General features: G+C 40.6%; 1 protein-coding gene across 2 annotated transcripts in view; it reads left to right on the top strand.

Annotated features, from left to right (window-relative positions):
* PAX5 (paired box 5) overlaps positions 1 to 22,601 on the top strand; it is a 227,668-nt gene that overhangs the window by 173,052 nt on the left and 32,015 nt on the right. The gene's annotated exons all lie outside the window — the stretch shown is intronic.

The following is a 22,601-nucleotide window of genomic DNA, read 5'->3' as shown; positions in this document are numbered from 1 at the left end:
TCCTTGGTGCTCTCTGAGCTTGGCTGTTTTCTTGCAGATGTTTCATTACCTTAAGTAACATCATCAGTGCTAGTAAGGAGTGCTGTTCTGACAACTAGATTCCATCAGATGTAGCTCCCTAGCTGACGGGACTTGCAACATGCCCCCTCAAATGGATATGGTGAGATGGGCAGATATAATCAAGGAGAGGCAGTCCCTCAGATAACCAATCCCATGCCATGTAGGTCTGCTCAGAAAAGTGAATCTCTCTTTTTCATTATTTCAGACTGAAAGGTCAGTTGATTACTTTGATCTGAATTAAAAAGCCTTTTCTAATTCTTGTTTCTGGAACACTGCCTGTATTCAGTGCTTGACTTTGAGAAGAGCTTCAGTTGTAGCTTTATTGATCAAAATACTCCTTCAAACTTGCACAGTCCTAGATTTTACCACTAGTAAAAAATATATTGTGTTTATTAGGCCCCAATATTGAAAGGAGACTGAAAACTGAGCTGATCTTACTGACTATGCAAATATAACTGAATTTCTCTTACTATTTAGCCAATTAAGCTTTATATATGGAAACAAAAATGATTTTGACTGGTCAATCAGGGCTCTCTTACCAATTCTTTATTCAGAAAATACATGATTGATTCAACAGTAATAGATCTACCCTTGCAAAATATTTTTTTTCTTAACACAGTAAAATGGAATCAATAAATTCTTTTACATTTCCAGTTTATCATATAACCTGAAAATTGGAAATTACCAGCCTACTGCATATGTGTTCGGAACAAGCAAAAAAGAATTCTGTAGTGGTTTTCTGAAATATTTCCTTACTCTCATAAAGAGAACAAGCTGCATCATCTTACACTCATTGTACAGTAGGTGTAATAGTAGAGATACAAATAAATTACTGAACATATTCAATTTTATACTAGAAGTAGCCATGTAGATTAAAAAAATAAAAATATGTAAAGAAGCAGCCATGTAGATTAATTTGCTTATTTCCCTCTAATTTTTCTTTAATGATAATATTCTGATCTAAAAAGAAATGAAAATTGTTTGCAATTTTTCTCAATCCCCTTTCTTCCTTCAAACTAGGCTAACTAACATCCAAAATAACTTACTGATCCTCTCTTGTCACTTATCATTTGGAGGGCCCATTTCAGAAATCTCTCATGAATTCATTGCAGTCTTTTATCATTTGGCTGTGCAACAGACGACAGATCAGCTTTATTATACACACATCAGTGTGATATGACTGAATTATTCTGTGCTGACATTTATACAGGGAGAATTCATTTTACCAATTCTCAGACACTCACTTCTAGACATATTGATCTCCTAATAATTTTCAAAACATGCAAAAAGTGGCTGTAATAAATCTTTTAATAATTAGCCATAAGGGAGGGCTATAATTAATGAACATAGCAGAGGAAAAACTATAAAATAAAGTATAAAGGAGCAGCTCTTTATCCTCTTCCTCCTTCTCTTCTGCCAATATTACATATTCTACTATAGAATCTTGTTCTGAAATGTGCTAATAAAAGGAAAGATGTATAAATGAACACTGTAAGTCCTTTCCGTGTGTATAATATCTATTATGAGGATTTGTTCCATAAAGATCAGATCTGGAGGCAGGTATCTTGGAATAAGATGTATTATGAGCAGAAAATCAGAACCAAGATCAATTTGGGTAATATTTGTCATAATCCTCCTTAGTGTTGAAAATGAGAATTGCATTGAATTTATTGGCATTCCTAAATCATCATGAAGCCAGGACAATTGAAGAATGTGTGTTGTGTAGTCACCAGTATGAAATGCATACTCATCACAACAATGATGAAGGATTGTTCCTTCGGGATAACTCATGCTGAGTCCCCAGACCATGCTGGTTTTTTTTAAAAAAATATTGTCTTCTAATATAGGATTATTCAAACTTAGAAACTTTAAGACAGGTGGACTTTAACTCCTAGAATCTCCCAGCCAGCCATGCTGGCTGGGGCGTTCAAGGAGTTGAAGTCCATCTGTCTTAAAGATGCCATAGTTGAGAAACTCTGCTGTAGTATATACCATTGCCTTAGATACAGCCCTTTTTAATCAGGAGCATTATGTTTAAACTTGCTCTTTGAGAAATACATCTAGGAAAAAATATAAAATTTGTAACATAGTACAGTCTATCAATCAGTACAGCAGATTTTTGTAAATGGTTAAACAACCCAAAGTGCTTGATTTGTTTTCAGGACAAATTTCATGTATGTGTGTTGTGTGTGTGTGTGTGTGTGTGTGTGTGTGTGTGTATGTATGTATGTATATATGTATGTATGTATGTATGTATGGCCTAATATGCAATACAGCCCTGGTTCGATTCCCAGTAAGGGTATGGCTAGCTGATGAGACCTAAATAGGTTGAAATAGATCTATACTAGTATCCCTTTATTTATTTATCAGCACAAATACAACACACACACATATATTTATACACACACACACACACACACACACACACTTTAAATTTGTAGAAATACAACATAAGTCACACTGAGAAGTCTCACTGAATTTTCTAAAGGAAGTTTCAAATACAATAAAGTTCCTAGATTCAGAAAATCAAGTATGATTGTTGAAAATATGATTATATACGTATATGGAAAGCAAACAAGATGACGTATGTATTTTTATCTTATGTTCTGTGAGTTTTCTAGAAGCATCCAATCGCTCTTCAAGTCTGATTCTTTTCTTCTTATTAGCAACTTTCCATGGTGTCTTATTAATTGAGTTGCCTAGCTCATGCCATGCTTCCCATACGGTGTGTATTTCCCCATTCTGTATTTTCATGGGGACCATCACTGTTTATTTAACAAGTAACACCTTGATTATTTTCTTAGTTGATTCCCAACACCTTGGTGACCATAGGAAGCATCTACAAGAAAATGGGGTTGTATGTGCAATTGTGGAAGGTGATGCTAAGGTTGAGTTACACTTATTCACATGAATAATTCCAATTTCATAGAATGTTCATAAAATAATCAGATTGTATGTTTTTGGAGTGATTTGGAGCAAGATTGAGAGGTGTTTGTGTGCGTGAGAGAGAGGGGGTGGGAGATACGTTTTCTATTATTTCTATTTCTTTGGCCTAACATGCATGGCACCTTCATGCACAATTTATTAAAGAAATTACAATAATGTACATTCCATATGTTATTTCTGATAGGGAACTGGTTTTTCCTATGTTCATCCAGGGAAAAAAATCTTATATACCGTAGTCAAAAAATGATTATGTGGTAAAAAAAATTAAATTTTTAGTTTGCTTCGGTTCCATCCTGCAATGAAGTTGTGTATTGATCTGTACGGTGATAATCAGGGTTAATTTGTGGATGACCCTTCCTTGAAGCTAGGGGGATAGATTTAGTTAATCTTCATATCTTTTTCACTCTTAGTATTCTATTCTCTCTGATGTCTATTTTGACAGTGAAACTGTCAAGCCATTTCATGGGTGGATATGTAAAAGCACGAGTTCTATTACAGGTTAACAAGGTTTGAGGATACATTTTTTTTATGGAATCACTGAATATGTCCCACAGAAATGTTCCACATTTTGTATGCTTTTTGTATTTTACTGTGAACACAGAAGGCAAGAATGGTCAAAGAGATTAATTCAATGAACCATAAAGAACAAAGGAATAGATTTGCTTCTGTGCATCAGTTATGCTAGTAGTTCAATCAAAGTACACAGATGGAATAAGTTGTCTTTAAAAATATAGGCTGTGTAAAGAAGTGATAACAAGGATAGAAATGCTACAGAGAGTAATATTAGCTACATTATTTGTTTACAGAGACTCTGGTTGGGATAGTGGTTAAAGCACCATGCTAAAAACCACACACTGTGAGTTCTAGTCCTGCCTCAGGCATAAAACCAGATGGGTGACCTTGGGCCAGTCATTTTCTCTCAGCCGTAGGAAGCAGGCAATGGTGAACCACTTCCAAAAAACCTTGTCAAGAAATCTACAAGGATTTGTCCAGGCAATTGCCAGGAGTCAAGACTGACTCAAAGACACACATACACACAAAGTTTATAAATTGATGTTAGAAAATCTATTTTCCACAAAGTTTTCTTCCAATCACTGATCTTGTGTTGCAGTATCCTGACCGTAAAAAATCAGGCACTTGGAGTCAATATATGGGGAGTTCCAGATTTGTTTTTCAATCTGCCAACAGAACATGTCACCGCTAAGGGAGCTTTCAGGTCATGTACCTATTCAGCCACTTGTTAAATAAATGTGCATCCCTTCAAATTCTGCAGTGTGAAGGGTAACTTGTACCTTAAAAATCCACCATTAACTGCCACATTAGTACATTAGGAAGTTTAGCCATGCATTAGCAGCCAATGGTGGCCACCTGTTGTTCACTGGAGAGAAAATTCCTACTATCTCCCACTTCTTATGCTGTTTAAGAATTTGATTTCCATTATGGAACTAGGTATATACAGAGTTTAAGCTGAGCTTCCTTCTGTTCAGTAAGATGATGCCATTTTTCCTATTTGGGTAGGCAAAGCTTTTGAATGAAACTTTGCAAGCATACCTTCTGTACAACTCAGATTATTTAGGATTTGGAACTCCAGTGTCTCCAAATGGCAAAAACAGCAGTTCTTCAATATGTCTGTTTACATTTTGTTTGCTTTTTGCAGTTGATATTATCTGATCGCTATTTTATAGTGGCTTTGGAAACTGGTTTTTTGTTTGCAAACACCAAATGAATGTATAAAAGCAGGTGCAGATTAAAATATGGCTTGCACACATGTAAAAGGGAATGTTAGTAAGGTTTTTGTGGGTATGTTTGTGGCAGAAAGATGAAGGGGTATTTTTGTATTTACCTGGCATAGTATATTCACTTGCAGGATAGCATGCAATAAACAAGCTTGAGCACTGATTGGTACACAAATGTGAAAAAGTCAAAATTACTTGAAAATATTCTGTTTCAACATGTACTGTAAGAGAAATGGTGATTGGAAACTTCACAGACCAAATAATTGATTTATCTCGAGAAGGCCAATGCATATTTAAATGCAATGAGGGTAAATCTTAGAAAATATTCTCCAAAATAGAGAAACTTAAGAAACCAATCAGGAAAGGGTTCCTTGAGAAAAAGTGAGATTTCTGCTCAAAATGATTATGTCAGCACTTATGTTGTTTCATGATTGCAACATTTGAAGCAGTGACTTAACATTCAAGCCATACTGAACTTTAAGATTGTTTTGCCTTCCCCAAAGAGGGAGTCAAACTATTTTCCAAGGCACCTGAGGGTAGAACAAGAAGCAATGGGTGGAAACTAATCAAGGAAAGAAGCAACTTAGAACAGGAGAAATTTCCTGACAGTTAGAACAATTAATCAGTGGAACAGCTTGTCTCCATAAGTTGTGAATGCCCCAACACTGGAAGTCTTTAAGAAGATGTTGGATAGCCATCTGTCTGAAACAGTATAGGGTTTCCTGCCTAGGCAGGGGGTTGGACTAGAAGGCCTCCAAGGTCCCTTCCAACTCTACTATTGTATTATTATTGTAAAGTAATACCTATTTAGTGGAAGAATGAACCAGCCTGATTCCATCTCAATTCAAGTTTATGATATTTAAGGCTAGGTGTAAAGATAAGAACTCTCCCACAAAAGATACATACAGTGTGCATCAGAGGTGGGTTCCTACTGGTTTGGACTGGTTCAGCCAAGTAGGTAGTAACTCGGCCTGCCATGCCCCTGAACCGGTTCTCTTGGTGGCGCCATAAGTGAAGCATGCGCACAGCGCATCCCTGAGTGAACCAGCAGCAGCAGCTGGAAACCACCCCTGGTGCACATCTAAGATGTTCTACGATAATATGATTTTTTTCAATTTCAGAATTATAAAAAAATATAATGCATGACTAAATTACCATGTTGTCTGATTTAACGTAGAGCAGATGTAACTTGATGTGTGCTGTTTGGGTTTAATTTACTGATGTTTTATAAAGCAAGAAGGGATGCAGTGGCTCATTGGCTAAGACGCTGAGTTTGTCGATCAGAAAGGTCAGCAATTTGGTGGTTCGAATACCTAGCGCCACGTAACGGAGTGAGCTCCCGTTACTTGTCCCAGTTTCTGCCAACCTAGCAGTTCGAAAGCACGTACAAAAATGCAAATAGAAAAATAGGAACCACCTTTGGTGGGAAGGTAACAGCGTTCCGTGCGCCTTTGGCATTTAGTCATGCCAGCCACATGACCATGGAGGAGATGTCTTAGGACAGTGCTGGCTCTTCAGCTTTGAAACGGACATGAGCATCGCCCCCTAGTCGGGAATGACTAGCACATATGTGCGAGGGGAAGCTTTACCTTGTATAAAGCAATGTGCTGCTTCATCCTGACAAGATGAGCAAAACTGGATATTGCCCAGTCAGAGAAAGACTGGGGCCCACAAAGCTTGTTCTGTTTGTATATGGATGTGGTGAATTCACATTTTCACACAGCAGATTCTACAGTTACTTTCAGCCTAGCTTCATCAGACCACACGATTCAGTGTCTTTTCTAAGTGTTATTTTGCTGAAACAAATTACACAAAGCAAAAATTGCTTGATCCCAACAATGTTTCTGAACATCAACCTTGTGTTTTGTCCAGGAGGCTTCAAAGTGGAATAAACTGATGCAGTCATTCTTGCTTATATAAACACTGGCTCTGCAGTTCTTATCAATTTTCCTATCTGGTAGCCTCTGATTCAGCTCCAAGAATTCCCATGCTAGAAGGAATGTGGGAAGTGTGGTCCCAATGTATCTGGTGGGCAATGAGACTGTGAGAAGGCTACGTCGGATAATGTCAGAAGATGTCCTCCTAGTTTCTGGAGATATAAAAGCAAAATATCAGATGGGTACAAAGCCTTAGGGACAAGAAAAAGGTACAGGTGAAATTATATTTAGTCATATTTAGTCATCTATGGGTGTGTGTCTGCCTGTGTCAGAGTATTCACACATCTCTTCCTTTCCCTGGGGGCTGAGATGCTGGCCTCATCCCTCATGGTTTGCCTTTCACTTGACTGTCATTCTCATTGTCCTCTTGGGGCTTAACGGAGGGTGACAGGAAAGGATAGACTGTCCGGGATCATAATGCTGAAAATATAGTCATTAATGGGACTCTGGAAACCCAGATGTCCTTTCTGAACATTGGTAATTTGTTTTTAATGAAAAACCATGCAGTGACCCTGAACAAATGAATTTCCTTTATATGAAGTCTATGTGTGCAATTACCCAACTAAAGGGATCTGAAAATGATGAAATTCAAACTCAGGTTTCACTTTTAAAAATACAGTAGATACTGTCGAGCTTTGTGTGAGTTGCTGGGTCAAAAAAACATTCACAAGGCCACATTAATAAAATGTATAAAGTTGATGCTTTAAGGAAGAACGATGTAGGTCCTTAAGAACTTTGCTCTATTAACTGCACTATTTTCTTTTGAAACTCAGAGGTTTCTCTGTAAATCTTAAAAATAGTTCTCGCGTTAAAGCTTTAAATAGAAAGTCACTTTAACCAGAAAGCACATTTAAATTAGAAACGCCCCTTTCCATCATTATTGGGGATGAAAATGTTTGCTGAAAGAAATTATTTGCGGGAATAACTCCATGAATCCCACAAAGAAACATGTAAGAGGCAATCCTTGACTTACAACAGCTCGTTTAGTGACAACAGTTACTGAAAAAAAGTGACTTATGACTGTTTTTCACACTTAGGACTCTTGCAGCATCCCTGTGGTCACGTGATCACAATTCAGACGCTTGGGATCACGTGATCCCTTTTTGTGACCTTCTGACTAACAAAGTCAATGGGCAAGCCAGATTCATCTAACAACCATGTCACGACTTAAGAACTGCAGTGATTCACTTAATAATTGTGGCAAGCAAGGTCATAAAACGGGATCTTGTCTGAGTCTCAGTTAGCAACACAAGTGTCTCACTTAGCAACAGAAATCTGGGGATCAATTGTAGTCGTAAGTTGAGGACGACCAGCGTCTAAGCTATTGTAGGAAAAAAAGGAGCAGTTCTGCATACATAAATGTGAAAAATAAAATTGAATCTAGAAAGAGGCCTCAAAATGAGGCAACAACATATTATAAAGGGAACAGACAAGTGGTGGGCAAGTTAATCAGTACACTGTTGGTCCAGCATGACTCTCGCACACTTCAAGACAACTTCCAGAAGTAGGGGGTGGTCATAGCCCTGCCTCTCATTTGATCCTCTTGACAGGGAGAACAGCATCTTGCCTTGGGCTTAATCCTGGCATTCTGGGCTGGCAGCATTGCAAGGCTCATTCTTCTAAGCATGCTGTCCACCATGTATCACTAAATGTGGTATCTTATGATTTTTGATTAATGTATTTTTTATTTTTTTCCCTTTTATGTACACTGAGAGCATATGCACCAGACAAATTCCTTGTGTGTCCAATCACACTTGGCCAATAAAGAATTCTATTCTATTCTATTCTATTCTATTCTATTCTATTCTATTCTATTCTATTCTATTCTATTCTATTCTATTCTATTCTTCAAAGGCCAAGTGGAGAATCACCCAGTCTATTGAAGGGAACTTGAGTCTAGATGCACCTGGATTCCATTTGGATGCCACTAAAATGCTGGGTTATACTGCCCCCCTTCCCTCATTTGATAATTAGAAAAACAAAAACAAATTGCAACCAGTTTGCATCAACAGGACCAAACCAACTAGGTAAAATCAATGATTTAGCATCATCATAAGAAAAAATGTAGCTCCTTAAAGTGTTGCTAACAGCTGCTACATTCTAAAGACCTTTTGGAGCTTAAATCCAAAGTTCCAGTCCTACTTGGTATTAAAATCACCTTTAAACCCACTAAAAGTTCTCAGAAGTAAAACCAGGTCATGTTTTTCAGCTGCAGGATTGCAACGCAGCCATTTACCTTCTGATGAAACAGATTTGGAAGCCGGTTTAAAAAAATGTTCCTCCTGCCTTGCAGAGATTTTACACAGGTGTGATTGAATTTAGAATTACACAGACATGAAGGGAATAAGATACATGTTTTTTTCCCCCAATCTACCTGTTCTCTACTTCAGATCTGTTTCGTAAACTGATAGTGTGACAAATGGTTTCTCAACACTTGTGGTGGGAAGCTAATTTTGTGTTCCAACAAGGCAACATTTACAGGCTCTGAACAGTAACTGGGTAAGCTGTATCCCTCTCATTCTTATTTGCTCTAGATAGATTTTCTATTAAGGCTAAGAGCATAAGATTCATGGTCAAGGAGTATCTGTTACCTTAAGTGACTTGCTACCAGTCTTTGGAGTGCATTCAGATAGAAGCTTAGGACATATCTTCTTGGATCATGCCTAAGTATGGCATTCAGCCCAAAGCAGTTCAATATAAGGCTCTAGAACAGTGGTGTCAAACTCGCATCATCATGTTGCCATCACATGACGTATCGTAACCCCCCCCCCTTTCGCTAAACCGGGGGTTATGTGGCCAGTGCGTGATGCATCCAGCCCATGGGCTGTGACTTTTGACACCCCTGCTCTAGAAAATGATAAGCAGCCTATGGTCACCACTAACCATTGTTTTCTGCTCATTTAAAAATTGGGGCAATGCCAGCAAACTCAAACCTGATTTAAAACCAAGCAAAATCAGTTGCAGAATTTTTTTTTTTGTCACAAGAATAAGGCTCCTTAGTCTTCAAATATGTTTTTCATAGCCTTCCTTTCTAAAAACATTATGCTGCTAGCAGTTAAAATGTGTTCCAGTTTATTAGATGCTGTATATAGATGATTAAGTAAATGTGAACTATCTAAAAAGAAGACAGTGGCACAGTGGTTCATTAATTTATTTAGTAATCAAATTTATATGATTGCCCATCTCATGTACTCTGGGTGGCATACAACAATCATATCTATTCAATGTGCCTCGCACTGCATAGCATTTCAGGGGAAAAATTATGTAGCATTTATATTCCACTTTGTTCTAAAGTCCTGAAGCAGATTATATTTTCTTGGCAAGATGGTGCTTGTTATTTCCACCATACTAATAATTTCTTCTAACTTGGCAGAAATAAGTTATAATCTACTCTTAGTTCCTCTCCTACTTGTCTAGATGGGGATTGGAAAAAAAAAAGAATTCAGGGCAGTGAAGTCCCAACAAAGTTCCAGATGGACCTTTTGGACCAGGGGTGGGTTCCTGCCAGTTCTAACCTCTTCTACAGAAGAGGTTCCACAAATCTACCGTGCCGTTTAGAACAGGTTCCAGCTCCCTCCCCCCGCCCGTCCGCACCATGCTTGCCCTGCCCACCGCTCACCAATCACCCCCCCCCACACCTCTATGAGTCCTATCTAAACCTTAAAGTCTTAAAGCTGTCAAGTTTGAACATCCCTGGGTTTTTTTTTCCTAAAGGGTTAGGGGTGCAAGTAAACTTGATAGCTTTAAGACTTGCACACTTCAATGTCAGAGTTCCTGAGCCAACATGACTGGAGGAGGAATTCTGGGAGTTGAAGTCCACAAGTCTTAAAGCTGTCAAGTTTGAACACCCCTGGGAGTTTTTTTCTAAAGGGTTAGGGGTACAAGGGTCTTGTAACTTGACAGCTTTAAGACTTGCGTGCTTCAAATGCCAGAGTTTCTGAGCCAACATTTTGATTGCTAAGCAAGAGCGTTGTTAAGTGAGTTTCACCACATTTTACAAGTTGACCATGCCCACCTAGTCACATGACTTCCAAGCCACTCCCACTCGGTCACATGGCTGGCAAGCCACTCCTACCTGGTCACATGTCTGGAAAGCCACTCCCACAAAGCAGGCCACACCTACAGAAGAGGTTCTAAAAAAATTTGAAACCCACAGTGGTGCATACCCTCTTCTGCATTCATTCAAATTCATTTCTTTTTTTTCTTTTTATTAAACAATTTAAAAGAAAAAAAAAAGAATATGAAAAGAAAACAATATGGTTCTTTGAAAATTGCTAGGATGGAGGAAAAAAATGGGATGCCCTAAGACCACAATGAATAGGATGTCCTATTGAACTCAAGAACACTAACACTAAAAAGAAAATAGTGTACACAGTTAGGCACACTAGTGAGTTATATATCTAATGGTTTCTAAATTCTGCATTTTGCTCTACTTGGTCAGTATAACAGTGAGTTGGGATTTAATGCCAAAAGTCTGACATTTGCTCCAAGCTTTTGTACTTTTGATGTGATCACATTCTGAGTACATCAAACATTCTGAAATTAAAGATGGCCACTCTAATGTACCAGAAACCTAGATCAAAATATGATGTAACATTAGTGAGATTTTCAATCACTACACATGACCTGGATATGATGTTTGGTTTTTGTTTTCTCTTGGAGATATAAGCAGCAGTTAGACACAAGAGGCACAGGTAGGTTTGTTATCTGTCTTTAGACCCATAGTTGCAATACTTAGCAGCATTTGTACTCTTTCTGGGCATGTTGCTTTGAATATTGGCATCTGTAAAATTTGCCCTCCAATAGACCCTGGTTCTTCATCCAAAGCTATTTTGCTGTGTCCCATCCTAGATCTCAATTCAGGAATAAAGGCAAATAAACATGTCCCAGGATAATGTTGTAGGGTTCAATCTGAGTCAGTCACTGGGACCAGAGATTTAGTCTTCTGAGCTTTTGGATTCATGCTGGATCCCATCCTCAGGGAACTTGTCTCTAGCAGAATGTGTCGAGAATGTCTAGCACATTCTGCTAGAGAGAAGTTCCCTGAGGATGGGATCCAGCACAAACCTGAGAGCTTAGAAAACTAAATCTCTGTTCTTGGTGACCGACCCAGATTGGATCCTAGATCTTAATTGCCTTCCCCCTGATACTCTTCTATCTGTCTCCCAAATTCATCAAGCGGTGTTGGCCGCAAAGCTCCTGTTTTGTTATGTTTTATTGTAAACACTCATGCCATGCCATATTTATGATGGAAAATGCACTTATCCCAAAAGTTGTAGTTATTCATGCAAGCGTTTGTCATTTAGAAACATTCTAGCAGGTTGTAATGTGAGTCAGGTGCTCAGTTCTTGAATCCTTCAAAGAATGATGCCGGGCGTGGCTGGGGAAGATTTTGTGAATAGTATTTTGCTACTGATTCATGTTGCAGCCCAGCCAAGATGAGAACAGACTAGCTGTGAGTGTCAAAGATGCTTACCACCATATGCTAGACACCTCATTCCAGGGTCAGAGGTGCAGGCATTGATGAAACTGGATTCGCCTCTTCCAGATTTAACTCTTTGGATGATAAATCCCCGCCCCATTTTTTATTTTTTATGAATGTATCAGATCAATGTATGAACAGTGTGACATCTGGGTGTCATACATTCCAATACAAATAAAAGTAACAAAATTAATCATAATTACTACATTCAATCAACTTGTATATTTCTAGTAAATAATAAGCATTTGTCTTAAATTGCAATCTGTCATCTGTTCAGTTATTCCACGTTTTCTCTTGTTATTGCTTTCATTTTATTATATAAAAATGTATACATTGATATTCCACCTTCTCTTATTTTTATCACTTATTCTAGCTTTTAATCATATCACTTTTTATTAAAAGACTTTTCCTTTCTTTCCTTTCTAACTTCTAATCATGTCACCTACCTAAAAAAAAGAAGAAGAGAGAAATGATAAATTCTTGTTTTTGTACTACGTACAAAACATACAAAACATGTGTATGTACATTTATATGCATATCTACTGCATCTATATCTGCATCTCTATATATCTGAGGGAGAAGGGTGGTTCGGAAATCTGAAAAATAAATAAATAACCTTTTTATCTCTTTCTCCACATCCCCCCCCCCCCGTCTCCTTTTGGTCACAAATATATATTGTAATATTTTTCTCCAAACGGTATGGGTTGTTTTTTTTTAATAAACAAAGTAATAACAGAATAACAGAGTTGGAAGGGACGTTGAAGGTCTTCTAGTCCAACCCCTTGCTTAAGCAGGAGATCCTAGTATATACCATTCCAGATAAATGGCTGTCCAGTGTCTTCTTAAAAGGTTCCAGTGATGGAGCACTCATAACTTCTAAAGGCAAGGTGTTCCACTAGTTAATTGTTCTCTAAGGTTAGGAACTTTCTCCTTAGTTCTATGTTGCTTCTCTCCTTGATTATTTTCCATCCATTGCTTCTTGTCTTGCCTTCTGGTACATACTTGATTTTAACGTGTTTGCTAAAAAATGAAAATTGCATTAGCTGGAGTGATGAAACTAATTCCCAGACTTTGACAAGGCTTGGAATGTGATGCTTGCTGCTTCTGAAGAAAAGGGTACTCTTGGTTGGAGGTGAGAGGAATATTCCACCACTCTGAAGCAATAGTGACGATCACACTGGGATTTAAGTAAGCCATCAGAATGTACCTGAATCTAAAAAAACCATAGACTTATGACATTGCAGAGTAGCCCAACCTTTTGAAATAAGGTGGATGACACTATAGACAACCGATTTTCAATTGTCTTATTTGCCCCCCCCCCCCATTTCTGACACACACTTTGATGGCATTCAGATGTTAATTGAACCCATTGTTATTTTCCAAGGAATTAAATGGAATTCATACTGCTGTCCTATACCCATTTACTTTGAAATATATCTCTTTGTGTTAAGTGAAACTTATGTCCTAATATAATGTTGCGTTATTTTTATTTGATAGGCATTTAAATTAAATTTGCAGTTCATGTTTTCCATTTTGATTTTCTGTGGGTGTTCATGTTGATGATGCTTCCAATGAAGGTTGTGAACCAAGTCAGAAATAAAAGTATAAGTACTTTAAATGAAAAATGGAAGAGGTATAGGTGTTATTATTAACCCATAGTGATAAACTTCTTAATTAACTCATGCAAAATTCCTTTGCTCATTATTATGTGGATCTCAGCTTTTCTCTCTTGCCTGTTTATATAACATTTACTACACAATTGTGGTTATTAAGAATTATTGTGAGAAAACATTTAATTTTTTTTTTTTGATATTTTGGTTTTAAAACCCAGGGATGTCATTAACACACCTACACAGAATATACTGACTTTAGTACAATTCTCCTGCATTTTAATGGGTTTAAAATATTTTTGATAGGAATAAGCGGGCAACTCAACAAGATTATTTTTAATGAGATGGATTCTTAGCTAGTATAGGCTGGTTTAATTCTGTTTTCATTTCTGCAGACCTGTGTTGATTTACACCACTCAGCGGCTCGGCAACATGTACAGAAGCATCTTCTCCCCCCACCTCAATATTCTCATTTTTCTCCTCCCTTTTTAAAGTGAAACATTATGCATATCTAAACATAAGTAAGCAAGGCAAAGTGTGTATAAACAAAAGGCTCCATATTTAGAAATAGGGTGGAGGAGAGAAAAACATATTGTATTGCTCCACTCTTTTGGAAATTTCTATGCATTTGTAATAACAAAATTACCATAATTTGCTCGTTAACGCGGCTAGATCAGTCAAGCATTGTTCCAAACATGCAGAGACTGCTCCTCTCTCTAGGACTGCCAGTGAGTTAAGCATGGTGAAAATTAGCATGCAAATAACCCTAATTCAGTACTGGAGCTGTCAGATTCATATTCAGTGGCTTGTTTCCATTTGAAATCCCTGACAGGAGCAGTTGATGCAATCCCACCTCCTAGTACTTCCAGCTAGAGGAGGCACCAAGGGGGCACTTTCTGAGTGACAGTTTGGCCAGCTTCAGTCAAATAAATCAGTCGTGTCAACTAGCAGCAGTGAGCGAGCTACCTTGGTGGGGAAGGGAGAGGAAAGGCCAGCAGGCCCATTTCCTTCTTGCTTTTTTTCCAGCAGACCCAATACCCCAAACTTCCCATGGTCCATCAGAAACCTAAGTGAGGAGCAGTTTGTTTGAGACATTACCTGGGGGGAGGGAAGGAGGGAGGGAGATGAGAGTGGGAATCAAAGAATTTTAATATTCAGATGGAGTAAAGACACCGCATTCATTACAAAAGGACTTCACAGGTGCTCAAGGCTAAATTAAGGACAGTTTCTTTTTGAACCATTATTGAAGATCCCTGGCTTCTTTTGTTGCATCCAGCTGTTAAGTGATCAAACTGCTTTCCTTATACATTGGCACACCTGCGAGTTTCGAAATCTAAATCGAAAAGATACAGTGGTACCCTGGCCTGTCCCCATCCATAGCTAAACTACTTTAAGGAGGTCTATCCCAAGAATACACTATGATGGATTTTGTGTGAAGTGTAAAGCTCCCAGTTAAATTAATCCCACCTACCCAGCATTTGATCACCATTGTAGGCTAATCTTTCTCTCCCCCCAAACAAAAGCTGATTTCAAAACCAATTTCGTTGTATTTAAGTACAATGACAATAAAGATTATACTTATACTTCAGCTACAATCCACACATTTGGATACTTATTCAGTTACCTAAGTAAATTCTGGGCAACTCAGAGCACTTGAGAAACTTATTTTATTTATTATTTATTTTATTTATACAATTTATAGGTCTCTCATCTTACTTCAAGGTAACTCTTACCAACATAAAACTTACTGATGATCTTGCTACGTATTATGTTTGAGAAAGCCTGGAGAACAGGTAAAGTGCTAGACTCCTTGGAGGAATGTGAGTGTTCAAGAAAAAGAAAAAAAGGATCTGAAAACTGCAGAACAGTCAAGGGAATTTTTCCCCCAGATATGCAACTTTTGTCTCCTAAAGCACTTGAATTATTTGCAAGACTATCTTCCTCCAATTTTCCCTACCTATCCCACTAGATCCAGTTGAGTTGGCACTTCCAAGTTCCATTAAAGAAATATCTTCTCGTGGAAACTGGAAACATGCTTTCTCCTCTGTTCCTTCTCCTGGCCTCTGGAAAAAAACATTCCCCTGAAGGTGTGCATGGTCCTGATCCTACGGGTGTTTAGGAAAATCACAGAGGTATAGATCTTCTAGCATGGGGGTGTCAAATGCAGACTGGATGCGTCACATGTAGGCCATACTCACCCCAGCTCCGTGAAGGGAAAAAAATGTCGTGATACATCACATGACGGCAATGTGATGCTGTGAGTTTGACACCCGTGTTCTAGCAGGTGGTGGAGTTTTGTGAACTCACTAGTATGTGAGTTTTGTATTTCCTGGACTGTTGTTGTTTTAAAAAAGACTGCTATATTGTGTTTTTGCATGTCCCATATACTGCCTTGAGTTACACGACAATTAGATAGCTTTAAAAATCCTATAAATAAAAACAAATGAATAAGCAATTTCAGTTTCAAGGATACCTAAGCTTGATCCAAGTACTTAAATTATTTTTGGATGTATTCTGTTACGAGGACACTATGAGCATGGATTTCTTTCTTTGTTTGCAAATCTAGAGCTTGCAAAAAAAAAAAAAACCATCATCCAGATAATCAACCTTTAGTTTCTCTCCAGTAGTTGGGGACTGAAATTTGTTACCCTATCAGTGATTCACTTGCCAGACAGTAACTGAATTCACAGTGTGGTTGTGAACCTTTATGGCCTTCTAAATTCCTAACACTGGTTATGTATCAGCAATTCTGCAACTGGGCTTCCTCCTATAATCGTGTCACCACTGTTGTGAAACATCTCAAGCTGTGAGGCAAGTTGAGCTTCCAATTCTTAGTGCAAGGTAGAGGGACAGTCCAGAAAGCAAAGATTCATCCACTGACCTCATACTTTCTTGATTTGGCAGCTGAGTAATATAAACCCCGTATTAGAAGAAAAGAAAATCAAAGAAAATTCTGAATGCCAGAATAAGATTGGAAGTGATGGTGATGGAAAGAACCAGCAAGTCTTTCTACCTTGCAAACACATACAAAAATGGAAAAAGAGCTATATGCATTTCTTTCTTTCTTTTTTCTTGCTATGTATTTTAGCAATAGCAATAGTGTTAGACTTATATACTGCTTTATAGTGCTTTACAGCCCTCTCTAAGCAGTTTACAGTCAGTTTATTACCCCCAATAATCTGCATCCTCATTTTACTGACCTTAGAAGGATGGAAGGTTGAGTCAACCTTGAGTCGGTCAGGATCGAACTCGTGGCAGTGGGCAGAGTTTGCCTGAGATACTGCACTTTAACTACTGTACCCCTGGGGCGCATAAATATCTTCTAAACAATTAAAACAATTAAAACTGAAAATAACAAAATATAAGAACAGAGAGAGCTTACAATACTGCATTCTAACCGCAGTACCACTATGGCTCTTAATTTTCATATATTCCATCACGCAGGGGTGGATTTCTGCTGGTGTTACTACTGTTTTGCACTTGCACACTTGCTTTGCTAACATGTGTGCCTGATGCATGATATGTGTGCATGTGTAGTTGCCAAAAAACTGTTCTGCACATGCACAGAACATTTAAAAAGGAGTAAAAAAGCATGCCGGCAACGGCATGGGCTATTGGCATGGGCGACTGGGAAACCGGTTTGGGGGTGTGGTCAGCCAGCCGTCCCTACCGGTTCAGCGACCTAGTCACAATGTCCACTACCGGTTCAGTCAAACTGGTGCAAACCTGTTGTAAAGTACCTTAACGATGCCTCCTTCATAATAAGCGACCCGATATTGTAATACAAAAAGCAGTTTACGTAGCACCTCAGGTACTGCTCTACCATAGCATTCAGTCTCTCTGCCCCCCCCCCCCCATTGGTGTTTGGGTGAAAAGCCGAGCTAAGGCCCTGGGATGACCCAATGGACCGCAGGAACTCTCTCCAGAATTTAGCTGTGAACTGGACCCATCTGTCTGAGATAATTCTTCAAGGTACTCCATGCAGGCAGTAGATGTGCTACAGGAACAGTTTGGCCAGCTTGTGAGCTGAGGGTAGTCCACTGCAGGGTATGAAGTGCGCCTGCTTGGAGAACAGGTCTATTACAGTCCAAATCACCGTGTTCCCTCCACTTTTCGGCAACTCTACTATAAAGTCCATTGCGATCTCCTCCCACGGCCTCATTGGCTCTGCTACTGGCTGCAGCAATCCGGGTGGGGGCTGGGGTTTCCTGGTCGCCTCTTCATTGTGGCACAGATGGTGCAACTTTTCACATAACTGTCCACATCTTTCTTTATTTTGGGCCACCAGAACTGCCTCCGGGCTAAGTGTAACGTCTTTAGGAATCCAAAGTGGCCTGCTGGTTTGGCGTCGTGGCTCCTCTGGAGAATTAGGATGCATAGGGATTCTGGGACATAGAGTTTCATCCCGTTCCATGCAAGGTCATCTATTTTTGTCAAGATGTGTTGGTTGTTTTGGAACCAAGGGTTTGCTAGCAGTTCAGTTTTGAGTCTCGTGGTTAGGTTGCCTGCTGGTTGGTCGTGGCGGTCACGGTGTTGTCATCTGGAGGTCACTTCGGCAGCTATTTGGGTAGAGGGAATGATGTTCCCACCTGCTCCTGTTCGTATTTGTACTGGGGCATGTGGGAGAGGGCGTCAGCTAGAAAGTTCCTCTGCCCTGGAATGTGCTTTAGTACGAAGTCAAAGCAGTTGAAATATTGAGCCCATCGGACTTGTTTGAGTGATAGTTTCCATGGGGCCTCCAGATTCTTATGGTCAGTCCAGATTTCAAACGGTTTCTGACCCCCTTCCAACAGGTGTCTCCAGGTTAGCAGTGCCCATCTCAGTGCGAAAGCCTCCTTTTCCCATGTGGCCCATCGTCTCTCTGTGTCTGTGAGCTTGCGGGAGGTGTAGGGGCTGGATTGTAGGTTTCCTTGGTTGTTTCTTTGGAGTAGCATTGCTCCCACTGCCATGTCACTGGCATCTGCTTGGATCATGAAGGGTTGCTCGGGGTCAGGATGCTTCAGCACTGGTTCCTTTGCAAACATTTCTTTTAGTGTCTCCTTTAGTGTTCCTTTTGGTAAGTCAGGTCCCACTGTAGAGGTTGTCCTGGGCGATGTTTTTTTCCTGGGCTCCCTGTCTTCAGGAAGTCTGTCAGGGGTTTGGCGATCCTTGCAAAGGAGAGAATGAATTGCCTATAGAAATTCGCGAACCCTAGGAAGCTTTGGAGCTGTCTGTGGGTGCGAGGGGGTTGCTAGCTTAGAACAGCTTGCACTTTGGCTGGGTCCATCTCTATTCCCTCATTTGACACTCGGTAGCCTAGGTAGTCTAGTCACTCATGGTGGAATTCACATTTTCAGTGTAGATGAGGATGTCACCCAGGTAGACGAGGACCCCCCTGTAGAGGTGCTCATGCAGCACCTTGTTTATTAATTGCATGAACACTGCTGGGGCTCCCTGTAGTCTGAAAGGCATCACTTTGAATTGGAAGCTCCCTAGGGGGCAGTTGAATGCTGTTTTCCACTCATCTCTTTCCCTGATCCATATTCGGTAGTATGCCTCTCTGAGGTCTAATTTGGTGAAGACTTTTCCCTTGGCCAAGTGAGATAGCATATCTTTCATGAGAGGGAGGGGGGTATAGTTGTGTACGCACACGGCATTTATCCCTTGAAAGTCCACACACAGTCTCATAGTTCCATCTTTTTTCTCTTTGAAGAGGACTGGCACTGCAACCCGTGGCTTGGCTGGCTCGATTAACCCTCATGCTAGGTTTTTGTCTATCTATTTGCGCATTTATTGCATTTCCCGGGGCGTCATTGGGTTTGGGTAGTTTTGCCCCAGGGATGATTTCGATGGCACAATCTGCCTCACGGTGGGGGGGGGGGGGGAGGCAGAATGTTGCATTCTGTCTCGCTGAATACTTCTGCGAGGTCCTGATATTCTCCTGGGATCTGTTTGGCCTCTGGGGTTTCATCGGATGTGACTCCCAGATATTCTGGTGTGTTTTTTTGGGGGGGGGGGTTCCCTGCTTGGGTGGTGTTTTTGCTTGCTGGCAGAAAAGGGATTGGGGCCCCTTTTCTATCCTAAGACTGCAGGTACCCCCTTGCCACCAGATGGTTGGTCCCAGTATGACTGCATCTGTCATTTTGGGGGCTATTATGAATCAAATTACTTCCCAGTGATCCACTAGCTCTAGTCTCACTGGTTTGGTCAGATGGGTGGCATAGACTCCCCACACTACGGACCCGTCAACCTGTTCGAACTGGATTGGGTGGGCCAATCTTTTTGCTCTGATCCCCAGTTTCAGGACTGTGGTCAGGTTGATCAAGCATCTAGTGCAGCCTGAGTCTATTAGGGCTTGAAAATCCCCCTGGCTTCCTGTTTGGGGGGCTGTGAGGTGTATTGGAAAAAGGAAAGGGCAAATTTTTCTTCTCACCATTGGGTTGTTTTTGCCCTCGTTGTCACTGTCGCAGGATTCTGGTGACTGGTCATGATTGCCTTGGGTCCCCCCCCTCATCTGCTTGGGGGGGGGAACTCTGCAGCCTAGAAAGCCTTCTGGGATGTGTGGGTAGCCCGTTTATTCCCATCGTGCCCTGGGTAGTAGCTCTGGCCTTGGCATCAAGGTTGGGTTCATGCACATGGATGCCATATGGCCCATCCCCTTGCATCTGTAGCATTTCAGTGGACTTTGAGAGAGAGCTGGTCTCAGGGCCTGCTGTGGTGCTGTGGTTCCCCGTCAGCTGGGTGGTTTCAGGTCAGGTTGACCTCTCTCTTTTGTGTCCGGTTGCTTTCTCATGTTGTTGGCATGCAGCCCGCTGTTGACTTTTATTGCTACTCGGAACCACTCAGAGAGTTAGTTTGGAATGTCACGGTAGGCAGTTACTTGGGCAATCTGCTGGTCCAGGCTTGTTCTGAAAAAATACACTAACAGACACTCTGGTAAAGAGGGTAGCCTTCCAATGACTCTCCTAAATTCACAGATGTGCTCTTTGATGGGGCGGCCCCTTTGCTTTATGTCGCTGAGCTCATCTTCCGCATATAGGTCCTCCTTCGCCGCCTCAAATTTGGCCTCTAGCAGTCGTAGGAAGTCATATACGCCTTGCAGTTTGGGAGCTCTCCTCTTGTGGAGGGCTGCTAGCCATTCCCTTGCTTCTCCCTCTAGTCCAGTGGTTCTCAACCTTCCCAATGCCGCAACCCTTTAATACAGTTCCTCATGTTGTGGTGACCCCCAATCATAAAATAGGTGTCTCGGTTCCTAAGACCATCATAAATATGTGTTTTCCCATGGTCTTAGGTGACCCCTGTGAAAAGATTGTTGGACCCCCAAAGAGGTCCCGACCCACAGGTTGAGAACCACTGTTCTAGTCCCTCTGCGATAGTATTCACTATGGCTCTCGGGGATGCGTAGAGGTGTCCATATCATTCCAGGTGGACCTCAGCTGAGTCAAGGAATAGTTCTAACTGGTCTGAGTTCCCATCAAACTTTCCTCTGAATCGGGGAGGTTCAATCAGCAGTGCCCTTCCCTCCTCCTGTCAGCCTCTGTATGCTTGCATTTGATATGTCTGAAGATACTCCTCAGTTCTAGTTCGGAGGGAAAGTGGAGATTGTCTGCCCTGGGCAGCCTGCTTGCTACACTGGCTTCATCTTCCTACTAATGGGTGGATATGTGCGGCTGCGTTCCCATGTGCTTCTCGTCACCTCAAGAGGATTCATTGCTCCTCCCCTCTCTTTTGGCATGCATAATGGCCTTTCTTCACAGAGGGTGACTCAGTCAAATTCCTCCCTCCGTTGCTCTATGGAACTTCTCAGGGGCTCTTTGGGGGCCTGGCTTGATTCCAGTCCAGCATCCCCTCCACTCTTTCCAGCTCGCTTAGGGCCTTTCCCTTTTTCTGGGCATAGGGGTGGGGTGGGGGCTCAGCTTTAGCTTTTTTTAGGGGTTGATTACTTATCTCCTCTTACTTCGCTCCTCTCGGCTTTGATGTCTGATGCCTGCTCTCCAGCTCTGTTCAGATAGCTGGCCTTTTGTCATGGTCTTCTGAGTGCCCCCTCAGCTCCCCCAATATTTAAAAGCAAAAGATGGCTGTCTGTAAAGTACCCTAATGATGCCTGCTTCATAATAAGTGACCCAATATTGTAATACAAAAAGCAGTGATTTATTAACAGCTTCATTAGGCACTCTTCATTAGGCATTTCTTATTCGCAGCCATCTTTTTTGCTTTCTTTATCTGCTTTTGAACTTTGCCCGTGGTTCTGTCCTTCCTTCAGTCTTGTAATAAATCACGTTATCCAATAGCTTCTTCATCTCAACCCAGCTACTGTAATCTGAGATCCGGCTCTGCCGACGCTCTGCATGGAATGTCAACACAGAGAGTTGACACCTGTAGCAACCCACATCTGCATCACTAACAGGAACCTCACTAGTTTGTATGGTACTATATGTTGTTATTGGACGTCTTCCATCAATGCTTATTCTAGCATGAGTGAACAATCTACATGTTTTAACATAGAAAATTTGTTGTCAGTTAATAACTCTGGAATCCAACTAGCTATTTATTTTACAGAACTGAGCAGAAATGGTTTTAGCTATTGGCCAGCTAGACTCTCAGCTAATATTTTTATACCTTTTCCTGGGAGGGGGTGGGAGCTGGCTTCCATTTGACACTTGCCTAGATTAGTCTCTGCAGTTTTATTGGCAAAGTTTTTTTGGAAGTGCTTCACCATTTAGCTTCCTCCCTAAAGCTAAAAGCCAGTGACTGATTCATAGTCACCCTTTATGTCTAAGAAGGGACTAGAACACATAGGCTCCTGGTTTTTAGTCTAGTGCCTTTAACCATTACACCAAAGTGACTGTCT

Source organism: Natrix helvetica (genome assembly GCF_964273705.1).
Source record: "Natrix helvetica genome assembly, chromosome: 2".
NCBI classification, from domain to species: Eukaryota; Metazoa; Chordata; class Lepidosauria; order Squamata; family Natricidae; genus Natrix; species Natrix helvetica.
This window is presented reverse-complemented; position numbering and strand designations above follow the sequence as displayed.